Source organism: Aotus nancymaae, unplaced genomic scaffold, assembly GCF_030222135.1.
Source record: "Aotus nancymaae isolate 86718 unplaced genomic scaffold, 86718_ANA_hifiasm-v0.15.2.pri h1tg000057l, whole genome shotgun sequence".
NCBI lineage: Eukaryota > Metazoa > Chordata > Mammalia > Primates > Aotidae > Aotus > Aotus nancymaae.
Genome location: NW_026988471.1, coordinates 39,507,684 through 39,535,464, shown reverse-complemented (window position 1 = coordinate 39,535,464; position 27,781 = coordinate 39,507,684). Strand labels below are relative to the sequence as shown.

The 27,781-nt window shown below is 35.1% G+C and overlaps 1 pseudogene; it reads right to left on the bottom strand.

Moving 5' to 3' along the window:
• Nucleotides 1-23,579: 23,579 nt before the first annotated feature.
• Nucleotides 23,580-25,155, bottom strand: LOC135269644 (spermatogenesis-associated protein 31D1-like; annotated as a pseudogene).
• Nucleotides 25,156-27,781: the final 2,626 nt, after the last annotated feature.

Genomic DNA, 27,781 nt, shown 5'->3' with positions numbered 1-27,781 from the left:
AAATCTTGGCTCACTGTAACCTCTGCCTCCAGGGTTCAAGCCATTCTCCTACCTCAGCCTCCTGAGTAGCTGGGATTACAGGTGTGCACCATGACACCCAGCTAATTTTTGTATTTTTAGTAGAGATGGGGTTTCGCCATATTGCCCAAGCTGGTCTTGAACTCCTGACCTCAGCTGATCTGCCCTCCTTGGCCTCCCAAAGTGCTGGGATTACAGGCATGAGCCACTGTACCTGACCCAAAGATTTTTTTTCTTTTTCTTTTTCTTTTTTTTAAGGGAGCACAGTTTGTTTTCTGGAACACATATTCTGTATGCCTTCTATATTCTTTTTTTTTTTTTTTTTGAGACGGAGTTTCGCTCTTGTTACCCAGGCTGGAGTGCAATGGCGCGATCTCGGCTCACCGCAACCTCCACCTCCTGGGTTCAGGCAATTCTCCTGCCTCAGCCTCCTGAGTAGCTGGGATTACAGGCACATGCCACCATGCCCAGCTAATTTTTTGTATTTTTGGTAGAGACGGGGTTTCACCATGTTGACCAGGATAGTCTCGATCTCTTGACCTTGTGATCCACCTGCCTTGGCCTCCCAAAGTGCTGGGATTACAGGCGTGAGCCACCACGCCTGGCCTCTATATTTTTTAAAAATATTCTTTACCCAGAAATTTTCTAGTTCAGCCTGAGCTTCTCAAGAGTTGGAGAACATTTTTGAGTTTATATTATTACCATTCCAGCTCAGAAAAAGAAAAATATATTTATTGTAATAACAGTCAAGATCATATGTAACAACTTTCCTTTAAGGTTTTCCAAGTTCCTTAATATGACATTGCCTAAAATAAGTATCCTAATGCTAGCTAGGTGTGTGTTCTGTTTAACATTTAGAATGCTGTGCACTCCATATAAATATTAATTCACAGCAACTGTGGTGAAAATTGAACAATATGTTATCTTAATAGAAATTTGTCTCAGAGTAAAAAATATCTTATTTCAATATATTAAATGCTTCAACAGACTATTGTTTGATAAACAGAATTGTGTATAAATAATCATCCATCACATAGGAAAGTGGGATGTTGACAGAGAAAATATGCTTCATTTTAACCTATCTATAAGTTATCCTTCCTTGAGAAATGCATGGCTACTGTCAGAATTTCACTAAAGGTTGAATGACAAGTAAGTACTAATTATGTGTGTGCATGTATACGAGAAAGAGTGAAATAATGAGAAATGAATAAAGAATAAGTGCTTTTTCTAATAAAACAGGAACATAAGCAAATACACTGGGCAATATGTGGGGCAGGAAGAGACGGAGAGGGTGGAAGACTGTCGTGATAGGGCACAATGACATTAGTGACACTGTCAGCCGTTGTAAGCTTGAACACAATCCTGATAATGGAGATGCACTTTGTGCCAGTTCAGAAAAAGGCCAAGATGGATACGTAACATTTTACCAGCAAAGTGGAGAATCTGTCAGCTTCTGCACATCTGTGAAAAGATGTTCTGAGTCATCAACTATACTTTGTCATAAACTTGTGCACATCAAGCAGGGAGAAGAAAAGTTCAGGGAAGTTCTCATCTCTACTATCGAGTTCACCCCTTCTTTAATTTCACTGGCAAGCATTTTAACTCTAAAATCTTGTCCCTATAAATTACTTACAATAAATTACACATGTACTTTAGAAAAATCTGTAGATGGCAGTTTAATGTCTCTGAATAACTTACCAAACATGTAAATTCATTTTATATTCTTTCAAAGTCTTTATGCCATAGAACTTTAACTTTTATTTTAAAACATGTATTTATGGCCTGATAGAATTCCCTATTTTCTATATAATAAGATATTAACAGAGGTTTTTATATTAGACAATATGTAGACAATATAACCTGAAAATGCTCATGGCAGAAACCTAGAGGTAAGTCCAATAGTCTCCCGTCCTCCATAGAACTAGAACCCTGATTTTAGAATGGAATATTGGCTGTTTAAATGCTATGATTCTTAGGCAGCTTCCAGGAAGTGTAGCCATATACCTAACATCTGACATATAAAGCAAGAAAGAATATATGCAACTTTAAGGATGTATCTTTAAAAAGAAGGAAATGCCTCCTTTTCTACCTCCAATCTACTCTGGAAAAATGATTATGTTAACTTAAATCCAGTTTGGAAATTGTGTCACCAGTGGAGGGTCTTCACAGCAGATTCTCCAGGTTCTTGGTGTTTTGAACAAAGAATTGGACAAAATGCACAGCAAAGCAAGGAAAGAATGAAGCAATGAAAGCAGAGGTTTATTGAAAATGAAAGTACACTCCACAGGGTGGGAGCTGGCAAAGGCTGTTCAAGGACCCTGGTGACAGAATTTTCTGGGGTTTATATACCCTCTAGAGGTTTCCCATTGGTTCACTTGTGGCCTGTGACTAGTCTGATTGGTTGAAAAGGAGGCCCATGACCAGTCTGATTTGTTGTGGGAGGGGACCAATCAGAGGTACTTTCATTTTCCAACTGCCCTGCAGCAACTGCCAAGCAGCCAAAGGAGGGGTTGCAACTGCCATGTAGAAAAAGGAGGGGTTGAAAAGGGAATAGCCTCTGATATGCAGTCAGCTGGAATCAGACTAATGTTTCCTGCTTCCAGACTCTATTCTCCTGCCTCACTTGAGACCATGGCCTACAGTATAGAAATTATATAGAAGAAAGCTGAAAAAAGCTTAAGTCCTTGATAAATATGTAACCCTAACCTACCTTCATCAGGACCTAGCTTTTCTCTTACATTAGAGAGAAATAAACTCTTGTGGTTTAGCCAATTTTATTTTTATTTACTTTTTTAATACTTTTTTTTTTTGAGATGGAGTCTTTTGCTCTTGTTGCTCAGGCTGGAGTGCAATGGCACAATCTCGGCTCATTGCAACCTCCACCTCCTGGGTTCAAGTGATTCTCCTGCCTCAGCCTCCTGAGTAGCTATGATTACAGGCATGTGCCACCAAGCCCAGCTAATTTTTGTATTTTTAAGTAGAGACGGGGTTTCACTAAGTTTGGCCAGGCTGGTCTTGAACTCCTGATCTCAGGTGATCCAGCCACTCGGCCTCCCAAAGTACTGGGATTACAGGTGTGAGCCACTGCGCCCGGCCAATACTTTATTTTTAAGTAATTGAAGATTTACACACAGATGGACAAATTAATAAACAGAAATTCCATAAACTCTCCAGCCATTTTTCCTCAGTTGTGACACCTTGCATAACCATAGTATAAAATCACAACCAGGAAACTGGAATTTTGAGTTTTTGTTGCAAACTTATTTAATGAAATAAGTTTTATTTAGAATGTACAACATTTGGATCTCTGTTATAAACTTAAGCCAAATATATGTCCTAGCTGTTCCACTTTATGGTACAAGTTACTTAGAAATACTGTATTTAATATTTTTAAGTCCTTTAAAAGTTATAAATGCTCTCACGTAAAAAACTACCAGAGATTAAAAGCAAAGAGGGGACACAAAATTCTAGCTACAACTAGAGTGCTTAGCTCTCTAACTGAAGCAAACCGGGCAGATCCGGAGTGGAGGTGGAAAGGTTCCAGTCTTATAAATGATGAAAGTGGGTTTTAGAGCAATATGGAAGCTGAAGATGTAGCCTACGGTCCTGGAAAACTGGAGAGCCAGCTCTATCTAGTGAAAGAGTGGATAAAAACAAAATTAACCAATGCAGGATGGATGGTCAGGACAGAAAAGAAATGCTCACAAACAAATTCACAATCAACTGCCTGGCCTACCCACAGTCTGGGGTTCACGTTTATACTGTTTGTATCCATTAAGGTGCCTTGGGGGATAAAAAATTAACATAAAAAGATCGTTCCAAGTTAGTGATACTCCTCAGACCTCTGGAATAGTTACATATATACTCTTTTTAAAAGAAAAATATCTTCAAATCAGGATGCACAGTTCTCAAATAAGACCTCACAATCCAAGAATACAAAGTACCCATCAGCAAGTGTGGACAGAAACAAACTAACAAAGCAACATTATGTTCTGTAATTTCCAAGGGCTGCTGTAACAAATTACCATTTAATTGGTAGTTTAAAACAACAGAAACTGATTCTCTCACAGCTCTGGAGACCAGAGTTTGAAGGTGTAGCCAGGTTTGTGCTCCTTCCAGAAGTTCCAGGGAGATTCTATTCCTTGCGTTTTTCAGCTTTGAAAACTGTCAGCATTTCCTTGGCTTTTGGCTACAACACTCCAATCTTTGCCTCCCTTATCAACTCCTCTTTTAGTCTGTCTTCTTTGTGTCTTTTGTAAGGACACTAGTCATTGAGTTTAGAGCCTACCCAGGTAATCTAGAATAATCTCCTCATCCCAAGATTATCAGTTTAACTACATCTGTGCAAAGCCTTTCTCCAATAAAATGATATTTGCAGGTCCCGGAGATTAGAATGCTGCATGCTAAAAAAGTTATATCCACATTCTAATCTCCAGTCTCTAAAGAATTTCATTCTACGCTCTCTAAAGAATTTCAGATAATAGAGCCAGCAGAGTCATTATATGTTTATTTAAAATAATTGCTTTCTTTATTAAAAAAGGCAATAATATGATGCTGTGGAAAATGCTAGTCAGTTTTGCAAAAGCCCAAAATAGAACTACAAAATATAAATAATGTAGGCATTAACATAAAATGAATAAAATTTCACAGCAAATGAGTGCATTGCTGAGATTATTAGTTATCTGAATGATTATATATATATATAATATACAGAGATTGAAATGTTAAGAGATAATAAAGGACTTTAAGTTTTACATGTATATTTAATAGAAGTTTCAGAAAGAGATAGAACTGAGTTACTGACAGGTAACACATGCACATATACACTAAATAAAGATATAATTCTGTGTGAATTTTCAAGAATTATTGAAGTATATAAATCCTTACATTCAGGAATTATTATGAGTATTAAGTAGAATGAATAGATACTAATCTATACTTAAGTAATATGCAATGAAACTGCAGCACACCAAACACAAAAAGAAGATACTAAGTGCAACCAGAGACCAATTTTTATCTATAAAGGAAGAACAATAAGTTGAAAGCAAACTTCTGAAGAGAAATTTAAAAAAGAAAATCCAATAGAATAATGCTATACATGCTGAGGATTGACCTTCTGCAACATTTATTCTTAACCTCCTTCTTTCATTGGGACTCAAATTATAAAGATATCTCAGACTCTCTTGCAGAGGTATAGTTGTAGTTTAGATTTCACGTTTAGTCTAAATGGACACATAGCAATCTTGTACTTAGAATCTCATTCAATAAACTAAAAAGGTGTCAGAATGAGAAGCACCTCCTGGTTCCAACAGCACAGTTTGAGTCAACAATTCCAGTGGCAGTTTCCTAATCCTTGCATGCAGCTAAGGTACCTAGTCCTGGAAGCAAAAGTTGAGAAAGCAATCCTGCTTCCACCAAAGGTAAACTTTTTCTTGGTAGATTAGTTCTGAAGTGCTATTCTAGGAATCATTTTGAAGGCCCAGCCTGGAGCATGCTCCTCTAGAATATCTAATACTTTTATAAATACGTATTTCCCTATATCAGATATTCTTCTGCTTAAAGTTGCTGGAGGGTTTTGTTATCTGAAATCAAGTCTTTATCGATAAAGTATTTGGTACTACCAGTGATTGTAGGCAATGGGAAATTGATTGGTTCTCTGACATGCTTGGTTTAAAAGTGAGAAATATCTTGTTTTTCCTATATAATGGCAGATTAATAGTTCATGGTATTCAGTGTTAAAAGTTTTACCAAAAATTTCATTTGTGAATTTACAACTCTGGAAAATTAAATGGTAGCTTGAGAGACTATGAAACAGGATTTTTCTAATCATACTGAATAACCTAACAAAGGCATAGAGCCAGGACTTTAAACTCTTGGCTTAAGACAGAATCAGAAAATCAGGAAATGTCTATGATCCATCTAAATTAATTATTTTCTTGTATTAGCTGGAGGGTTAATACAGACAAAGATCAGAAAATCTTACCCTTTGCAATGCTAAATTGCAAAACAGATTATACCCACAGACTCACTAGGTTGAATATGTGAAAGCTAATTGTGAAAAAATATCCCCAAGGCAGAATTTTTTATCTGAATAATTTTATTAGTGCAAACATTCTAAATGCTCAAACCTCAAAAGACTATTATAGCAATCTGCTTTATTGGAGAGCTGAAAAGACCTCACAGGTCAACTTGGAATAGAATACCAATTATCTTCTTGCTTTATTACTACTATCTAGTTTTTCCAGAACCATATTTAGTAACAGATCTCAGCATACCACAGAGGCCAGTTACAATAGCATACCAAGGTAAAGAAAATTTACATGCTAAAATATCTACAAGGATAACACTGGTTATTTGTTCACTTATATTTGAAAATCCTAGTCAATTCACAAAGGAAGATAATATAAATGAGTTCCAAAATTATCTCACAATTTCTTTGTCGAGAATCATAGTATGTGTAATAATATTCTGCAATAAATTTTTTTAATGATTTACAGCTAAAATAACTACTTTTGAATGTTCTGCTGTGTCCTTCAAGTGCATATACAACTATTTCAGAGAGATATTGTGGATGAATTACTAAAAAATTTAGAGTGAATTACAGATAGTCCCCTGGAGTCGCCCTTGTTTTGCTGCTTTTCTTTTTATCTCCAATAACTGTTTCTTATTGAAAATAAGCTTGTTCCCAATGAGCTTTTCTAAGTATTTTGAACATTTTATTTTACAACTCCCACCCCCTTTATGTCACATTTCCAAGTTCTGGCCTTGACATTTTCCTTTTCCGGGATATAGCATTGACTGATAACAGTATCATTATGAGCAGGGCTAGCTTTGCAGAAAGTAGCGTGACTGAAACACTAGAAGACTCTCCAATCCCCCACATCATTTTTCTTCATGCTTAAAGTTAAACATGCCATTTCATTTAATAATTGCCTTTTCTCTCCAGATTTATCTTTTGAAATGCAAATTGTTTTAGAAAAAATGAATATGCAAAAACCATAGTGAAAATAAATTTATTAGCCGTTTTCTTTAGGTGAATTTAAAGAGAGAAGTATTTAGTGTTGAGAGAAATTAAAAGAGACAAGAACCTAAAGTAGAGGCTAGATCACCAAAGATAATTGTATTATTCCTTAGAGCCAGATGGGTTGATTATTATTTTTTATTGAGAACACACTGATCATAGCCGTCTCAATTCTACTAAAAACTACCCTTTGATAACTGTTATAATGAAAGTAAATTTTTTTCTTTCTCACATATATTCTCTTTCAGTATTGTATTACTATACAATAGTACAATTATTGTAGTAATAATTGTATTATTCCTTAGAGCCAGATGGATTATTATTTTTGATAGAGAACACACTGACCGTAGGCATCCCAGTTCTACTAAAAACTACCCTTTGATGACTGTTAACAATGAAAGCAAGTTTTTTTGCTGTCTCACTTACATTCTTCTTTAGTGCAATATTGCTGATAATCTGTGGCTAAATGTTAAAAATCTAATAAATCTGCATTCACTCCTGAAAGACAGAAATGAGCATTCAAATACTATGACACTGTGATGTGTGTACACATGGTCTTGGCACTACTGCAGTCTTAAATGGCTACCTGGGTATTGATGTCAGGGTCTCCACATACTGTAGAAAATAGCCTTGCAGTGAGTGCTTTTGAGAGTTGAAGATTTGGGGGAGAGGACAGATATTTCTTTGTTGAGAATCTTTAAATGGAACAGCAGAAGGAGTTCTAAAGTAGAATGGCAAAAACACATATTACCCCCACCTTCTTTTTGAAGTTTACTCAAAACAAGGTGAACCAAAATCAGAAATTCAGCACAAACTCTACCATAATTAAACCAGGAGAGAGCTGTTGACTCTAATCAAAATGTATCAAGATAGAAAATGAATGGAATAGATGTAAATGACTTATGAAAGAGAAGAAGGTTCAAATTAAGGGGAATGAGTCATGGTAGGGAAAAGTATCTTCAAGAAGCAAATGTATTGATTATTTCTGAAGACACTCAGAAGATTCAAGAATTCAACCTCAGAGTGAGCAGAAGGAGGATGACTGAAAACAGGGAACGTTTCAAAAGTATTTATAAAGAGAAGTGAGATCCCAAGACTCTACATTAACCCATCTTTTCTCACTGCCCAGGGAAAGAAAGGTTTTTCCTCTGTGGTGTCCTTTTTAACTCAGGTTATGTCATCCATCCTTTGGTCAAAGCACTCCAATATCTTCCTTTCACATTTTTTGTGTTCTACTTCTGTTTCTGAAAAAACATGACCAAGCCGGGCGCGGTGGCTCATGCCTGTAATCCCAGCACTTTGGGAGGCCGAGGCGGGTGGATCACGAGGTCAAGAGATCGCGACCATCCTGGTCAACATGGTGAAACCCCGTCTCTACTGAAAATACAAAAAATTAGCTGGGCATGGTGGCGAGTGCCTGTAATCCCAGCTACTCGGGAGGCTGAGGCAGGAGAATTGCCTGAATCCAGGAGGCGGAGGTTGCGATGAGCCGAGATCGCGCCATTGCACTCCAGCCTGGGTAACAAGAGCGAAACTCCGTCTCAAAAAAAAAAAAGACCAAAATGTGATACTTTCTCTAAGTGTCTGTAATATACTTAATTTTAAATAGCAGTAATTAAATTTAAAATTAATTTTTCCCACTTGAGTGAGAGGATTGCAGACTTCTGACCAGTGGCTTTAATGACTGTCTGCATTCAAATCTACACTCAATTGTTATGTGTCATTGATACTTAAGTTATCTAACCTCTTGTTCCTCAATTTCCTCATCTATAAAATGCTGATGATAATGGCACAGTTGACCTTTGAGCAATGCAGGGACTACAGGCCCCCTTTGCAGTCAAAATTCTATACATTACTTGTGATTCCCCCAAAACTTGACTACAAATGGCTTACTGTTGACTGAGGCCTTACTGATAACATAAACAGTGAATTGACACGTATTTTGCACTACATGCTGTATTCTTACAAAAAGTATGCCAGATAAAATAAAATGTTATTAAGAAAATTAATAAAGAGAAAATATATTTATTTTTTGTTAAGTGGCAGTAGATCATCATAAAGGCCTTTATCCTCAAAATCTTCACATTGAGTAGCTGAGGAGGAAGACAAGGAGGGGTTGGTTTTGCTGTCTCAGGGTGGCAGAGGTAGAAGAAAAACTGCATGTAAGTGGAGCCACAGAGTTCAAAACCATATTGTTCAAGGGTCAACTATATGTTGTTATATATCATAAAATTGCTTTGGAGATTAAGTATGTAAAAATTTAGAAAATTAGTCTGGTATATAGAGTGTTACATTGGAGTTATTTAAGTTCTGTTATGATGACCACCTCCTAAAATTTACTGAGAGCGAGAATTAGAAACATATAAAGATGTTTTAAATAATTATTACTATGAGAATAAATTGACACAAAGTTAGAAATTGCTAGTCATCTACTATCAATTATCTGCATCTTGTTACTAATATATTCTGATTTAATCTAGTACAACAAAATAACTGAATGAAAGGTTACTTTTCGTAGTCTTTACTTGCAATGAGATACAAGTAGAAGCCATCAGGTAAGAGTATCTAGGAAACCTATTTAAAGTGAGAGATGTGCCCTTTTGGTTTTTCCTACTTCCTCATTCTTCTCAGAATACAGGTGTATTATCTGGAGCTACAATTGTCTTCTTGTACCGTAAAGTGACCACAATCATAGAAAACATCCTAAGGAAGGCAGAAAAGAAATATTTTAAAAGACAGGATTCCTTAATGTCAATAAAACAGCCATACCAATTCTGGAATTCTTTTGTGCACAATTGCTATGAGACAAAATTAAGATTCAGTCATTTTAAAGCCTCTTTAACTTGATTTTTTCATTATGTGCTGCTGAGGCCAATTCTAAATTATAAGGATGCCTGTTTTGATTCCATTTGACCCATAATAAGAATATTTATACTGTACTCAATTACAAATACAAAATTAAGCCTTTAAAATGATCTAAATTCCAAATTAAGCACAGACCCTGCAGTGAGAAACATTTTCAGTTAATTTTTTCCATGAGAAGTTGCTCCCTGTTTGTTTTATGATTATGTCTCCTCTGTATCATGAAACAGAGTGCCTTTTGTTTATTTCTTGTGAAGCAGATACAAAATTTGAGTGTTAATGTTGCTCTTGGTTTTTCAGCATTACGAACCCCAAGCTTTTGATCACAATTTTTGTTAGCTTTTAATGTCTCGGGACACTGTGCAGTAATGAGCAGTGGACCATTAGGATGCTCATAATGTTCACAGTCAATAAAAGAACCATTTTATGTGTGTTTGTTGGCAGTGCATACATATGCGAGTTTAAGGACTATGAGAGAGAAGCAAAAGTAGCTTTTTTTCTGTTTAACTTAATTTGAAAGACTGCTTTTCAAAGTCTTATTGAAGTCTTGGCTGTTTAAAAAAACTCCAAAGACCCTCCTGGGGCTTCCAGTGACTTGATTTTATCATCCTTGTACCACATAGAGAGCCCCAATATAGTTCCTTAAATACTTCACATTTTTTTACGTAGGCTTACATAAGTTGGAAGACATTTTTTACTCTGTCTGCTTGCATAGCCCACTGCTGTTCTAGAAACCATGATATGACAGAGACACAGGGATGATGAGGAGTGGTTGGAAGGTACATTACAAAGAGGAGCAGAATAAAGCGATTTGCTACTGTAAATTTACTATCTATACCTCTGATACATACCTCTACTAAGTATCTACCTCTAATCATCACTTTATGAGACATTAGTAACTTTTATGTTTCCCAAACAGCCATCAAGACCAAGGGATCTGAATTTAACTGAACTTGTTTGGGTTCTTGTATCATGTCTACAAGAATAACAAAACCACATAGCTCCTACACATCCATCAGGATAAAGGAGAATAGCGGTGAATGTGATTATCACTAGGTATCTCTGTTAAAGAAAGAGAGAAATCCAGGATTGCTTGCTTCTGAAATACAGAACGTGCTCCCAGTTTTTAGATGCCTATTTATCTTTTTCACTGAAAAACTGTTTTCCCAAGATGAAATAATAAAGAAGAAAGAAAGCAGGCCACAACATCTTTAAATGTAAGTTATCTCAAGCCACTTTTATTTTTCAGTCTGTTTCAGCTTCATTTTGGCAGTTTTATTCTCCAAAGGAGAATAGAAAAAAGGAAATCAGGTCACCATGAAGCTTTTATTCTTCGGATTAGAAAAGGCAATGAAGGCTGCATGAGCAGCAGTATCAGTAGCAAGGACATTCCAAGGGCACAGCTGTCCCAGATGTACCTAAGGAAATTCCTAGGCTTCAGATTGGAATACTCAGGGTGTAAAACTTCACAGTACCCCAAATTGCTATTTTTTAATAACAGCCTTATATTATGGCCATTGTCTTAGTGCATTTGGGATGCTATAACAAAGTACTATAGATGGGTGGCTTATAAATAACAGAAATTTATTCCTTACAGTTCAGGAGACTGGGAAGTCCAAGATCAAAGTGCCAGCAGATTCTGTGTCTGCCGAGCCCCTGATATCTGATAGAGAACTATCTTATGACTCTAACCTCACATGGCAGAATAAGTAAGAGGTTTCTCTGGGACCTCTTTTATAAATGCACAAATTCCATTCATGTGGGCAAAGACCTCCTTGTGCCCTAATCACCTCCCAGAGGCCCCACATTCTAATACTATCATCTTGGCAGTGAGAATATCAACATATGAATTTGAGGAGGACATAAACATTAAGATCATAGGAATTGTACATTTATTATTAACTAAATTATCAAACATTTCTATATGTTCACTTAGACATAAACACTTTGAAGAAAATGATAAAAATGTTCTGAATGATCCTGGCCCAGTGGCTCAGCAGTTATACTTGGTCAATAAGTACCTTACTCTGTCTTCCCCTATGGGGGCTATTGAAATGCTCAAAGCATGCAGAGTGGGTAAAATGGTTAGTTTGTGGATCATAAATCTTTTGGACTCCTGTGCCTAGATTGCCATATTAAGCAAATTTTTCAAAAAACATTTCCATTTAAATTTGAATTTTAGATGAACAATATATTTTTTAGTCCAAGTATGCCCCATGCAATATTTGAAACATACTAAAAAATAACTTGTTGTTATCTAAAATTCAAATTTACCTAGGTGGGCATCCTGTATTTTATCTGGCAAGCCTACCCCCACCTCATAATGGCATGTTTAAAACATTCTTTTATATATTGAATAAGGTAGATTCAGTCACCAAAGAGTGGATGTGTATCGTCTTTCATGTGACAGAGTTTAAACAAATATATTTTAAACAGTGTGATATGATATATTGTGAATTCCAATTGCCATTCCATCTAGTTTATATAATTTTTCCTTCTCTTCAGCTGCCCACATTCAGTCCATAACATGCCAGCTTACAGAATCTCAGAAACTCATGTAGAAGTAGGTTCTTTGTTTCTTACCACAGAAAGATATTGCTTTGCTTTGAAGATTGACTTCCAATCATGTTCTAAAATTATGAGACCTTTAATTGAAGCATGTCATGAGGTTCTGCCATCATTTTGCCTACCCTCAAGACTTAAAGAAGGTCAAATTCAACAGAACTGACCTAGTACAACAAATATTTTATTTAAACTGTCACCTTTCGCATTAGTTAAAATGGAAAATAGACATTCTTTATTCATTCACAATATAGTGGTTAACATGATAAACCCTATAATTAGTCTGCTTTTGTTTCTTATTCTAGCTTCATTGTGACACAATCCTTATATTGTCATGCTCCATTATATCATAAAACTTCATGACATTTAGGGTTTTAAGAATTTATTTAAAAAAATACAATATTGCTTAACATTTTAGTATCAACAGAGAAAATTATCCAGGTAGATAAAGACTAACCTCTTTAAATTCCTAAATGTTTAATGATTAAATACTTAAATAATTGGGATGAATTATTTAAAAATTTGTATATTTCCACAACTTATGATAGGAAGTAGAACATAACATATGCTTTTTGAAACTCTGGAGCATTATTGGAATGCCAATTATTCTCAAGCACAAATGAAGTAAAGCTCTAGAGAAACATTGCCCAGTAAAATTTTTTTGCGGGGGCAGAGATCTTCTCAGTCTGTGCTGTACAATATATGGACACAAGCTACATGTGGCTACTAAGCACTTGAAATGCAGCGAATACCTATAGAAATTAGTCATAAGATCTTAAAACCCTCACAACTCAGCTCTCTAGATCTGCAACAGAGTAGCCATAACCATCATGCAAATGCTTAAATTTAATTAAAATTAAATTTAAAATATAGTAGGTCAGTTGTATTAAGATCTTATGACTAATTTCTATAGGTTTTTTTTTCTTCCTAATTCTGTCTCTCTTTTTTTCGGGGGCGGGGGGTGGGATGGAATCTTGCTCTGTTGCCAGGCTGGAGCGCAGTGGCACAGTCTCAGCTCACTGCAACCTCTGCCTCCTAGGTTCAACTGATCCTTCTACCTCAGCCTCCCCAGTAGCTGGAACTACAGGTGTGTGCCACCATGCCCGACTAAGTTTTGTGTTTTTAGTAGAGTAGGGGTTTCACCATATAGGCCAGGATGGTCTCGATCTCTTGACCTCATGATCCACCTGCCTCGGCCTCCCAAAGTGCTGGGATTACAGGCGTGAGCCACCACACCCGGCCAATTGCATCTATTCAAGAAAGTTCCATATAGTTATATGGTAATACTTGTCTTTAGTGAACTTCCTAACTGCTTTCTATTTTCTGTTTAGTTTTTAGAGACACATTCATATTAAGAGCAGTCAATTTGAGTGAAAGCACAATTCTTAAGAGGAAGGAGTATGTGCTTTTGTATAAAGGTGCTTCAGTAAAAAGACATTAAAAATAAAGGTCTATGTTAGTTGTGAAAATGTTTTTTTGTTGTTGGTCCCCAGAAAGTACCATAAAGTTGGCTTATTGGTTAAAAGCTCTCTAAATAAAGGAGTATGCTGTATTTATAAGAGTCTTTCACATTCGACTATAATTTTACATTTAATTATAGTTGATATTAAAAACACAGAAAGTTAGATAGTTGTTTATTATCATGGCTATTAAACACAATTGGAGAAGATCCCAGAAAATAAAGAAGGTCTAAGATAGATCACTTCTTGTCATCAGGAATCTAATTAAGGAATGTTAATCCTGGAGTCTTGAGAAACTATGATAAGAGAAAGATTTTAATTGTATGTGATGATGTAAACCACCAGCAAACCATAAAAAGGTTCAGTTGACCAACACTATTAAATAACAATCACAACTTGTAAAAATGTTATTTTGGCCATTAGACAAAAGATGCACAGCCTTGTATTTACTAATCCTGATGACTGAGTGACATAACTGACCCATTTGAAAATTATAGTAGATTCAGTTATATTCGTTTGGAAATAAGACATTCACCAAACTAGAGATAATGAGAATATTTTACCCTAAGAAGAAATTATAAAACAGAAAATAAGCCAGGATGCAAAGGATTAACTTTTTTGTTTTTTGGCACTTGTGTCAAAACCTCTAACTCACACCTTCTCCAAATAGCAATTGCCATGTCATAGAAAATGCATAACAGGCAGCAAAATGACAACACATCAGTCAAAGATATTGACACAGAGAGAGCATATACACAATAGGAAAGAAAGAAATTGAAAATCATGGTTTCCAGACATTGTACATTAGATAGTGCAGGACTGTAATTCTTGAGAGAAGGAAATCCATAGCAAAGGGAAAGAAGAATATGACCAAACCTGGCAATCTCTCTGAGTTGAAGGGACCAACCTGGGTGTCTAGGGAGACCAATGTGTGTAGAGTTTGTAAGACACAGTAACAGAGTCTGGAAATATACCAAGAGTCTCCCTCTGGTCTTCACGTTAAGTACTGGTGAGCACATGCATATGATAACATACCTGAGGGCAAGGAAAGAAACAGAGCAAACAAAAGAAACAGAGGAAACATTCCAGGGGTTGTATACAGGGCCAGAAATTGTTCGTGTTCCTCCAGCCACAGTAAAAACCCATGTAATTCAATTGAGAATTACTCAGAATAAAACTTTCATAAAATCAACTGTTTTCCAAAAACTTCACTGTGTTGCATAACAAGGTCAAGAATATATATAGAAAATATCAGACATGCAGCAAGTCTACAATGTCTAATATCCAAGCAAGAATTGTCAGGTATGAGACAGAAGAAAGTACAACCATGATGAGGAGATGGTAAAAAAGATTCAAATCAAAGTTCCGAGTATGAAAAAAAAAATGTCTGAGGTGAAAACTATGCTGATTGTTCACCACTTTGGAAAATAGTTTGGCAATGCAATGCCCTCCAGATGATCCAATCATTCCACTTGTATTTACTCAACAGGAAACTTGCACTTAAATGATCATAGTGTATTTAATATCCCCAAATTATAAATAACTCAAATGTCCATCAACAGATGAATGAATAAACAAATTATAGAATCTCCATATGTCTCATCAGTTCAGGCTGCTATATAACAAAATAGTTGACTGGGAGGCTGAAAAACAAGTATTTAATTCTCACAGTTCTGGAGAATAGGAAGTCCAGAATCAAAGTGCCGGTAGATTTGGAGTGTGGTGAGAGTCCTCTTCTTGTTTTGCTGATGGCCTTCGTCTCATTATATCCTCATGTGGCCTTTCCTTGGTGTAAAAGAAAGAGCTCTTGTTTCTTCCTTTATTAATGAGGGCATTAATACCATCATGCACACCTCACCCTCATTACCTAATTACCTCCCAAAGGCTTTAACATGTAAGTTAATATTCAATCCGTAGCACCATATAAGGAACATATTATTCAACAATAAAAATAAATGTACTATTGATTATGCTGAATAAAAAAGTCTGACCTTCCTCTGAAAAATTAATATATTCTCTATAATCCCATTTATATAAAATTATTTCAAAAGCAGAGAAAACTATCATTGAAGAAAGCCTATATATGATGGCCTGGGGATGGCTAGGTGGGAGAGAAGCAAGAGGGAAAAATTATAAAGGAACATAGGAGAGTTTTGGAATTTCTGGATATGTTTATTATCATGATAGTAGTGATGGTTTTACCTTTATTTATAGACACATACACATACATCAAACCTTCCAACTTAATTTTATTCAGGTTATGTTTCAAATTGAGATCAATATAGCTATAAAAATAATGAAAAACTCAAATGACATGATATAAATATTTGAAAATAGACACATAGTGCATACTTGGTGCTGGAAATTGTTCATAAAACATATTTGTAAGCATATTGAATATTGTGCTTGTAGTAGACAGTTAATACATATCACTTTACTATATGTCTGATCCATGTAGTATTTTTATTTGAAAATATGTGTCATAGAGCTCAAAGTTTATCTCCAAATTACATCTCTAATCACAGTATCCCTCTGGAACTTTTTGGATTAAACTCAAAAAACCGAAACATGAAAGGTTTTACTAAGCCATGGACCCCAACAGCAATAACATTTAAACACACATAAAATACACATTCAGAAACCCACACACAGATATTAGCTTTTTTGGTAAAATAAATAGAATTCCAATTTAAAGTTATGCACATGAGTTTCTAGAACTCTTTTTAGTGATACCTAGAAGTGTTTTAAATATAACTTATTAACAAACAGACTGGAACTTATTGGTGTGGAATAAATATATTTTTAATGAAACAATAAACAGTTTTAAAATTATTTACATGTTTTATAAGGGCCTTGTAAAGGACTTAGCCCTTTATAACGGCTATGAAAAAAGCTTCCAATAACTTTTAAGTTATCTCATTTTGATTTGTTGCATTAAAATCACTGCTTTTTATAAAAAATACTATTTCTTCATATTCACAATTCCTAATTGATAAAATGTTGAATGAAATCTTGAAAATGAAATAACACTAATAGTGTCTAATATTTACATTTAAAAGTAAAATAATTTATGAAATAATTTTATAATTAAAATATTATATATTATAACTTGTGAGATACAGGAAAAGCAGTATTTAGAGGGAAATACTTAAATGCTAATAGTAAAAAGGTAGAAATACTGAGGGTGATTTAGCACATATTTACTTAAAAACCTTGAAGAACAGTAGAAAAAATTATTAAAATAGAAATCAAAAGACAAGGAATTTAAGAAAAAACCTTAGAAAAATATTAGAGCACATTTGCAAGGACAGAAATTATTATTTGAAAAATTAATAAAATAGACAACTTCTAATGACAGCAATCAAAGAGAATGAGAAGCAGCACGGTAAATATTAAGATATGAAAAGACTACATAACTACTAGTATACTAGTGCCACTGCCACCCCCCACAAACAAAATAATAGAATACTTTGATGCTTAGTTTTATGTGTCAACTTGGCTGGGCTATGGTGTCCACCTGTTTGGTCAAACACTAGTCTAGATGTTTCAGTGTAGATATATTATTGATATGATTAACATTTACAGTTGAATGACTCCTAGTAAAGAAAGATGATGATGTGTATGGGCCTCATTCAATCAGTTTAAAGCCTTCTGAGCAAAAATCAAGGTTTCTGAGAAAACAAGATATGCTTCATCAAGATTATATTCTAATAATAGAATAATCTATTATTTGAATAATAGAAATCCTGCCTGAATTTCTGTCCTGTTAGCTTGACCTGTGGGTTTGGACTCAAGACTGTGACTCCAACTCTTGCCTGAGTTTCCAGCCAGCTGGCATTTTCTACAGATTTTGGACTTAACTCTCGTAATTGCATTAGCCTGTTTCTTAAAATGTCTCTCTCTCTCTGTCTCTCTCTCTCTCTCTGAAGAATCCTAATACAAATATTATAATAATTTAATACTAATAAATTTGAAATATGACAAAATTGAAAGTGAAAATGTAAGGCTGCATACTTTTATACTCATTAAAAATTAATGTTATTAAAACTTTTACATAAAGAAATTACCAAGTTTACATAGTTCTATAGATGAATTCTAATTTATCTCAAGAAGTTGATCATTAATCCTATATAGTCCCTTCCAGACAACAGGAAACAGGAGGCATTACTTGTCAAATTGTATGCTTTATATAAAAACCAGACTATTATGCTCCAAGAAAAAAAATTACACCCTACAACATCACTCCCCCAAGAAATATATACAAAAGCTCCTAAATGGTATCTTAGCAAACTGGATTCAGTAATGGATAAAAAAGATGCAGAGTTGTTTTTTTCCTAATAGATTCAAGAATGGCTAAACATTGTAAAATCTTACATTGTTATTCACTAAATTATGAAGTTAAATAAGAAAAAATATAAATATTTCAATAGAATTAGAAAAAACACTTTTAATAAAATTCAATGCTGACTCAAATTTTAAATGGTTTTAAATTTAAATTTTAATGATTTTAAATTAAAAAGGAAGGAAGGAAACATACTTTTCCTGAGAATGAGTAAATACCAACAATTGATAACACATAATATAGGCCTACACTATAGAGAATCTCTTGCCCATGTAAACCAATACAAATCAAGTATAGCAAATGTTAATCAATTCTTTGTAATATATTTATATAATAGAATACCACATAGCAATGAAAATAGAAAAATTAGGGTTGTATGTATCAATAGAGATGCATGTTACAACATAGCATTGAATGAAGAAAAGAAATACCAGAAGGTATTAAATTCTATTTTAATAAAACTCAACGAAGAGAAAAACTAGCATATTTAAGAGAAAAGCTTCCACACACACACACACAAAGCAAGTTCCTAATAAATACAAATCAAATTAGTATTTAATTCTTCAGTAAGGTCAGAAGGATGGGTTAGGAAAGGAGCACATAGATATGTGGCAAGAAGTTAATTATGATCTAGTCATTACAGTTGATATTGATTCCTCTATTATCAGGCTTTTTCATTATATATCATATATGTAATGTGCATAATATATAAGATGTGTTTATGTATCTGTATGTGTATATATGCGTGTATGTGTGAATGATGCTTGCATTATGTAGGCTAGATGGGGGCAAAGGAGCTGTATCATCCCTGGAATCAATTATATTTTATTGAGTCTTTCATGTACACTTCCCAACTATTTTCCTATTTTCTTGCCTCATTCTCTTTACTTGACATTGTTGCTCAAATGTGTTTTAGTAACCATTTCCTAATTGGAAGAGCAATACAACACATTTTTGAACAGTTGGCGTAGTGGAAAAATTAAAATGAAAATCATCACCCATAACTTTACCATACAGAGAAAATATCACATATCTCGTGTGTGCAGGCACTATACATGCACACACACCCAAAAACAATTTAGAATTTCTATATGTGTTCACCTTTGTCTGCTGCATTCATAATATACTATATAATAGAAAACTAAGCAGTATAACATGTAATATTACCTTTGATATAGGCAGTATAATATGTAACATTAAATACTAATTAATTAATTAGATATTAATTAACGTTAAATATTAAATGTGTAATATGTATGATATACTAGACTATTCTATATTATAATGTTAATATGCTATAGAATATATCTTATATTCTATAACATATCATATAGAATTGTTATGGAATATAAGATATATAAGAATATATATATCATATATATAAGGATATATAGAATATAAGCATATATCTTATATTCTATAACTATTCTATATTATATATGTTATAGAATATAACATATTAATATTGCATGTTATAGTAATTAGAATATTACTATATTAATATATATTATAGATGTAGAATAATATATACTATAAGATAAAACTATATTATTATAGTAATATTCTATATTACTATAACATGTAATATTAATATCTTATTATCTATTATATTCTATAACATATATAATATAATATAATATATATAATATATAAAATATAATATATATAATAATAAATTCTATTCTATAATAGATAATTATATATTCTATTCTATAATAGATAATATAATTATCTATTATATTATATTTATATTATCTAATATATAATATATCTAATTATCTAATATATTTTATATTATATCTATAATAGATAATATAATTATCTATTATATAATATAATTGATAATATAATTATCTATTATATTATATAATATAATCGATAATATAATTATCTATTATATTATAATTATATTATCTATTATAGAGTAGAATATATATATTCTATATATCATTATATATATAATTATAATATATTATATATTATCTATTATAGAATATAAAATAGATAATTATCTATTATAGAATATAAAATAGATAATTATCTATTATAGAATATAATAGATAATTATCTATTATAGAATATAATAGATAATTATCTATTATAGAATATAATAGATAATTATCTATTATAGAATATAATAGATAATTATCTATTATAGAATATAATAGATAATTATCTATTATAGAATATAATAGATAATTATCTATTATAGAATATAATAGATAATTATCTATTATAGAATATAATAGATAATTATCTATTATAGAATATAATAGATAATTATCTATTATAGAATAAAAGTATATTATATAATATTGAATATAAAATAATATTGATATGTTATTGAATATTGAATATTATTATTGATATATATAATATATAATATATTATCTATAATATAATATATATAATATTATATTAATATATTATATAATATATTAATATGATTAATATATAACATATATTATAATATAGAATATAAAATATTAATATTAATATGTACATGTTATAGAAAATATATAATATCAACATGTAATTATATAATGTACATAGTTAAATAATGTGTATTTCTTATTTACTATGTATTTTTTCAAGTCATTATTTTTCATGGCTGGAACGTATATGCAGAACCTATATTACTCTTGTACCAGGCCATCCTTTGTTTATCCAATGTCGAGTAGTTTTCTCTTGACTTGTATTTCCCAATTATTCCTTTCAATTTATGGGTACTTCTCAGGGCTTTTGAAATCTTTATGAAATAGCCAAAGTTTCTCATACAGCTTTTAATAATATTATTATTTGTGTTAAGATAAGTTAGAAAATACAGTGTCCCTTTGATGTTGGAGTATTTGAGATTCTTCTAAGGTCAGAGACCCAATTCTTATAAACATTTATTTTGTTTAATACAGGCTAGGGAACAAGCCAACTTCCAGTCAACAAAATTATTGTTAGTCCTAGGTGTAATCAGAATAAAAATGTTGAAAAAGAAGCATAATGCATAAAGAAAGATGCTCTTGACTTTTCTGGTTCTTTGGGAGAGAAGTGCTGCATATTTCCTTCCTGGTCCTAAGCTACGGTTGATATTACTCTCAGCTCTACTCAGGGCACTCTGGCTGGAGGAAACACGTGGCACTATAGCGCCAATGGCTTTGGACTTCTACCTATAGTACTACTGCCTTTTGTTATATTTGACCAGTCATTTTCTTTCTCTGCCTAAGATGGGAAGGTATGAAACTTAACAAAAGATGCAACAAATCAATGAGTTTTGATAGAAAAATGAAAAAAATATCGTTTTAATTTATTTGAGTCTCGTCATTTTTTCAATATGGTATCCCTTAGTCAATGTTTTTTAAATCTATTTTAGCTCTGCAGAATTGAAAAACTATGACTAACCTCACAAAAACAACCACCACAATAACAACAAAAATCTATGAGGCTCCCCATATTTTGAGGACTTTGAAAAGGATGTATTATAGAGAAAGGTAAAGATCAAGAAATGTTTCACTGAAAAAAAAAAAATTCTTATTTCAAATTTATGTGTAACTTAGCCTCTATGGGCTATTGCAGTGACCTAGAATTTAAGAAAGACATCCAGTTGTAAGATAGTGTTCAGATCATTGTCAAGGACTATAACTCAACATTAAACCCATTTTCTCTGTTTGACAGAGAACATGAAAAGGTCATTCTATATGCTCTCTATGGAAAATTGCTAAGAAAACCAAGAAAATTTTGACTCTATTTGTGCTTTTATGTTTGATTTGATGAGAGTTTGTATGGAAAATGATTTTATAATAACAAAGAGCAACAGTAGAAAAATACTTTTAAACAATTCATACCAAAATTTGTTTGTATTTGAAGCATTATGGACAAAACACAGAATGAGTCCCACTGTTTTCCTTTCTTGCTCCATGAAATTCTGTAAGTTTTGTTTTTAATTTATTTTGGTTTAGGGATTAATGAAAGCAGCAGAGCTTTCTATTAATGCAGAAGCTTTTGGCTGCTTAGTGTGTATAAGCATCACCAGGGAAACTTGATTAGCACACTCAGCCCTCCTTGCAAGTTATGGGGTGAGACTCAGACATACATTTTAACCAATGATATAGATGGTCTGTGACTACCCTTTTAAAACAAGGTCTTCAGCTGGTCACTCTTAGATTCTCCCTTTGAAACAGTCATGCTAGAAACTCTTTTAGCAAGTTGTATGTTGATTTTCAAACAGTACAACTCCAGCCACCTTAATACAGGTCTTTTTATACCTAGATATTATGATTAGCTGGAGATTTCAGTTTCCAGTAGGAACTCCATGAAGGTGTAAAATGTGGGAAACCTGCCAACTGGTGAAACCAATAGATTCTCTTGGGGAGATGGATTAAGTTGACCTGAATTCCAGCAAATTTCAAAGGGCAAGCTAATTCCATTTCCGTATTTGTGTGCGTGTTTGTAACAGCATGTTGAAAAACCAGTTTTATGTGACGTAAACATAAAAACAAATTAGTAGTTATCTCCTACTGTTTCTTTAACACTGCTAATAGGAAAGAAATAGGGAGTACAGGTTTTTCACAACTCAGGCAGTCTCATGCCATTTTTTGTCAATGATTAGTAATACGTAATAATTTCTTATTACTCACAGGTAATAAGAAACTCTATATTCAATTAAAATTACTAAACATTATATAAATTCAGTAAATAGAATGTCCAGTAACATAAAATAATAAAAACTTTGAATTAAATTAGGTCAGTCTTTTCTTCTCTGCATCTGGGTCCTGATGAGAGCTGGCTGTTTACAGTGAGAGAAGGCAATGCAGTATTATTCACTTCTCCCAAATTCTACTTCTTCCCTCCTCCTGAAGCTGGCTAACAAGAATTTCTACCATGCTAGAGTGGAAGAGAGGAAGAAGGAGAGGCAGATAGGCATATGAAAAAGATTTTATATTACTGGTAAGATTGGAAGGTGTCCATTAATTCCAGAAGATAAGCAAATTTTTAATGCAAACTCCCTTTCAACTGCACCTCTATTGATAGGGCAAGCAACTTCTGTTGTCTTTTTCTTCTTTGAGCTTCAGGTTTTCCAAAGCCCACACTTTCTCACTGTCTTTCATATTTTCTTTCTGTTGGTAGTCCTTCACTCTCCTAGATAATTGTTTCAGCAAGATTTTACATGATACCAGGAAGGCATTGTTGCCACTAGACTGACCCCTGGATTTCATGCAGCTTTGCCCTACTGTAAGGGAGTGGGGGGATTGTGGGTACTTTTTTTTTTTTTTCTTATTAGATCATTTATTGGGGAGAACCGATATTCTCCACAAGGAGGAAATTATTTTGTGGGGGGGAATTTTCCTCCCTGGAAATGCTTCGGAAGAATTTTCTGTGTAATTAATAATGACAAATCACTGAATACAGTGCTTTTAGCAGTGGTTGGGATGGCTGGAGGCAGTGAGTCAACCGACACTGTCAAGTGGGATTTGGTTGGGGCACAGGCTTCCTGTGGGGCATGGATTGGGGATGCTTTTGACACAATTATCTTGCCCTTAAATGCCTCAACTTTCTGCGGCTGTCTGTTCTTGTCTATGATCTGTCTAATCCTTGTCGGATAATTCTGGCCAACTAAGACAGCTTGTTGGCTGCAAGATTCACTACATGTCACTTTGCAGGAGGGAGCCGTGTAGCTTCAGGGATCGCCCTGGACAGGCTCTGCTCTGACCTGCAGTTCTGGCTCATGCTGAGCTTTCCCAAGCTCTACTGAGGAGGAAAGGGGCTCGTGGGGACAGGTGATATCTATCCCATCCCTATGCCCTAGCTTCTCCTCTAGGAACTTTCCAATGTCAGTCTTAATTTTCTGAGCTTCAGCAGTCCCAGTCAAGGCAGCTCTACTCTTAACTCGACCTCTATTCTGCACATATGATGACAGGGAGCTACCCTTTTCCTGGGAACTTCCTTGTTCCTCACATAGTCTCCTTAGTTTCTTAAACCTCTGAAAAAGTGTCTTCAACCATTTTTTGAAAATGTTTTCAGGAGGAGGCTGTGTTACCAAGGTTGGAGAAGATTTTCTCCCAAGCACCTCCCCTGATGTCTTCTTTTGAACAGGATGGCTCTTTCTCCTGGGTTGGGATGTCCCCAACCCTGCATTCCCCCCACCAAGCTCTCCTCTTGGGTCTCAGAGGGCTCACTCTCTTTGTAGCTGGTGGGAAATTCTTAACTTGGCAATTCTGTAAGACATGCTTAGGGACCGAGGGCTACTGCTGCTGTTCCACACGGATCTCTCTGTCCTCCACGTGGACATTCAGCACCTGGGAAGTTGCCATGTTCCCACTGGAGATGCCCTGGGCATGAGTCAGTAAGCCCTTGGAAGTCAAGTTATCTAAGACAAGGGGCATGTCAGTGAAATGGGTTTGAGCTTGGCTATGCTCCCCCTGGGCCAACTTGAACTCACTCAACATCTGATGTTTGAGCTTCTCTTCCTTGAACACCTCCTTAGACCCACTGGTGACAGGAAAGGTCTTTCTACTGCCCTGAAGCCTTTCCATGTTATTACTGAAACTCACTTTTTTATCCATTGACTCACTGCCAACCAAGGGTTGCATTATGGGCAGCTCTGGGTTGCTTCTACTAGCTAGTACAGTCCGTTTCTGACTGACTTTGTCTATGATGCTGTGTGTGCGGCACAGAAAACTCTGTCTGCCATCGTCAGTTGTCTGGATACTTTCTATAAGCTCATGATCAGGATCAGAGAATTCTCTTCTCAGGGTCCCATGCCTTTCCTTGTCAACAGGTGAGGTGATGAGGTGTGGATGATTCAGGGTGGAAAATAAGCTTGTTGGTTCTATCTTTTCTCCTTGAAAATCTGCAGTGTTTCTTCCAAGGAGCTTGGAGGCCCCATCATTGGAATCCATCTCTTCTGAGAATAGAAACCGGCTTCCTTTCCTCTTCTGCTTCTTTCTGCAAGGTTATTCGGTCTTTAAGTGTCCCACCTTTCTTTCTCCTCCTGGCTCTGTCCTGACGCTGAGATTTTCTGTCCTGCAAAAGCCTGCAGTCCTCTCTCCTGGGGAACCTCCTGTCTTCCTGTCCTGGATCTTGAAAGGTGTGACAAATGGTTGCCTCCACTCTTAGGAGAACAGGTAATCTCCGTCCACTGGCACTGCGCCTTGATAGTCCTTTACCTGGGGTTCCCATCCACCGTTCCTAATGGACTCAATTCTGGGTCCCTGGGTGAAGGGGATTAAAGCACTTGTTGATGCCTCTCCATCGAGTTTCATCGAGTATCCTTGGCACGCGCAGCGCCGCCCTTAGGGCTCCGAGCAGTTTCCGAGGCCTCGCGCCCTGGTGTAGCCGTTGGAGTTGGGCTGGGAGATCCCAGGTCGCGAGACGTGCGGGCAGTTAGGATGAAAACGACGGACGAAGGGAAGGATACTGCAGTCAGGGTAGGGAGGAAGGGCACTCGGTGATCAGAAACCTTTTCCAAAACCATATCCTTGAAGCAAATCTCAGCTCTTGTCTTCGGAAAATGGTGGAGACAGAATCCAGAAGCCGGCTCACGCCTGTAATCCCAGCACTTTGGGAGGCTGAGGCGGGTAGATCACGAGGTCAAGAGATCGAGACCATCCTGCTCAACATGGTGAAACCCCGTCTCTACTAAAAATACAAAAAATTAGCTGGGCATGGTGGCGCATGCCTGTGGTCCCAGCTACTCAGGAGGCTGAGGCAGGAGAATTGCCTGAACCCAGGAGGCGGAGGTTGCCGCGAGCCGAGACCGTGCCATTACACTCCAGCCTGGGTCACGAGAGCGTAACTCCGTCTCAAAAAACAAAAACAAAAAAAATCAGAAGCCTAAAGTGAGATTCCTGGCCTACCGCCGCCATTAGGAAGCCCAACAGCGCTTGCCATCAGCCCGGGTCCCTGGATAAAGCCTCGCCCCTGGGCGTGTCCCCACCCCCAGGTAGGGTTAAGGACGCTGGGCGGTGCCTCCTGTCTGAAATCTTTTTTTTGTTTTTTTTATTTCACCATATTGACCAGATTGGTCTGGATCTCTCGACCTCGTGATCCACCCGCCTCGGCCTCCCAAAGTGCTGGGTACTTTGAATACACAACTCTCTGCTCTGTTACCGCAAGCAACACTAGCCAACACCTTAGTATTTAGAAGCCAGTAGAATTCTGCTTCTCAGAAAAACTGTTCAATGTATCATCTAGTTACATACACACACACACACGCACACACACACACTGCACTATTTACAGAAATAACGTAAGTACAAATAAATGCTTGGCATATAATGCATTTCCTATTTAAATATAACTAGAGTCAATGTGGTAATTTTGTGACAAAAGTGACTTCCCCAAAAAAACAGATAGAAGGCAGTCCCTTTTCATCTTTTCTATGTATTACTCCACTCTTAGAAATTATTGGAAAAATTTGCAGTAAGTCTCAACACCACTTTTAAGAGAAACGTAACCTGGTTTCTCATTGTTGCTTTTGCTTGCCTTCTTTAAAAAGTTATTTATCTAATATGAAATCATTTCATACCTAATAAGTAAAGCATGTCATCTGTGATATTAACATTTCCTTTTCCTTTCTTGTTTTTCATCCAGGATAGTATTATTTTTCTGTCTTTTTCTGTATAAGCTTTTGGAGAAATAAATTATAAATTTAATATCTAAGAAAGTTTCAGTGTGACTTCCTTAAGTCATAGGGAAAGGAGAAGTAAAATATTATGAAATACTATAGTTAAAATTTTGACTGTGTAAAATTCCAGGAAAAATACTGAGAAAAAGTAATTCTCATGACAATAAAGATAATTGTGAAATAACCGTGATGACAATTATTGGAATAATAATGATGTTAGAACAGACTAATAGAACCGTCTAATTCAGTAGTCCCCAACCTTTTTATCACCAGGACTGATTTTGTGGAAGACAATTTTTCCACAGACCAGGAATGGGGATGGTTTTAGGATGAAACTGTTTTACCCCAGATCATCAGGCTTTAGATTCTCATAAGGAACGTGCAGTCTGGATCCCTCACATGTGCAGTTCACAACAGGGTTCGCACTCCTGTGAGAATCTAATGTTGCCTCTGATCTGACAGGAGGTGGAGCTCTCAGGCAGTAATGCTCACTCATCTGCTGCTCACCTTCTGCTGTGGGGCTGGGTTCCTAAGAGGCCATGGACTCGTACCAGGGATTGGCCACCCCTGCACTAGTTGATATTTCATTAACATTACAGAAAAATACCAGACAAAAAAGCAAGTGTGTGCATTTTAAAGAGTAGAAAATTGTTACAGAAACCTTCAAAGTGATATTTATTTGTAATAGCAAATGAACTACCATTGTACTGTTTTTGCAAGATATCATCATACAAATGTAAATAAATAAGCACCTTTGGTAGGTAGAAAAGTAATTGAAGTGACAGATACTGGTTGTCTAAAACCAAAACACGGAAGATAACACCATGGAAATAAACCTTGGTAATTGAATTCAAGCTTGTAAAAGATCATTGTTAAATCATTCCATAAGAAGCCAAGCA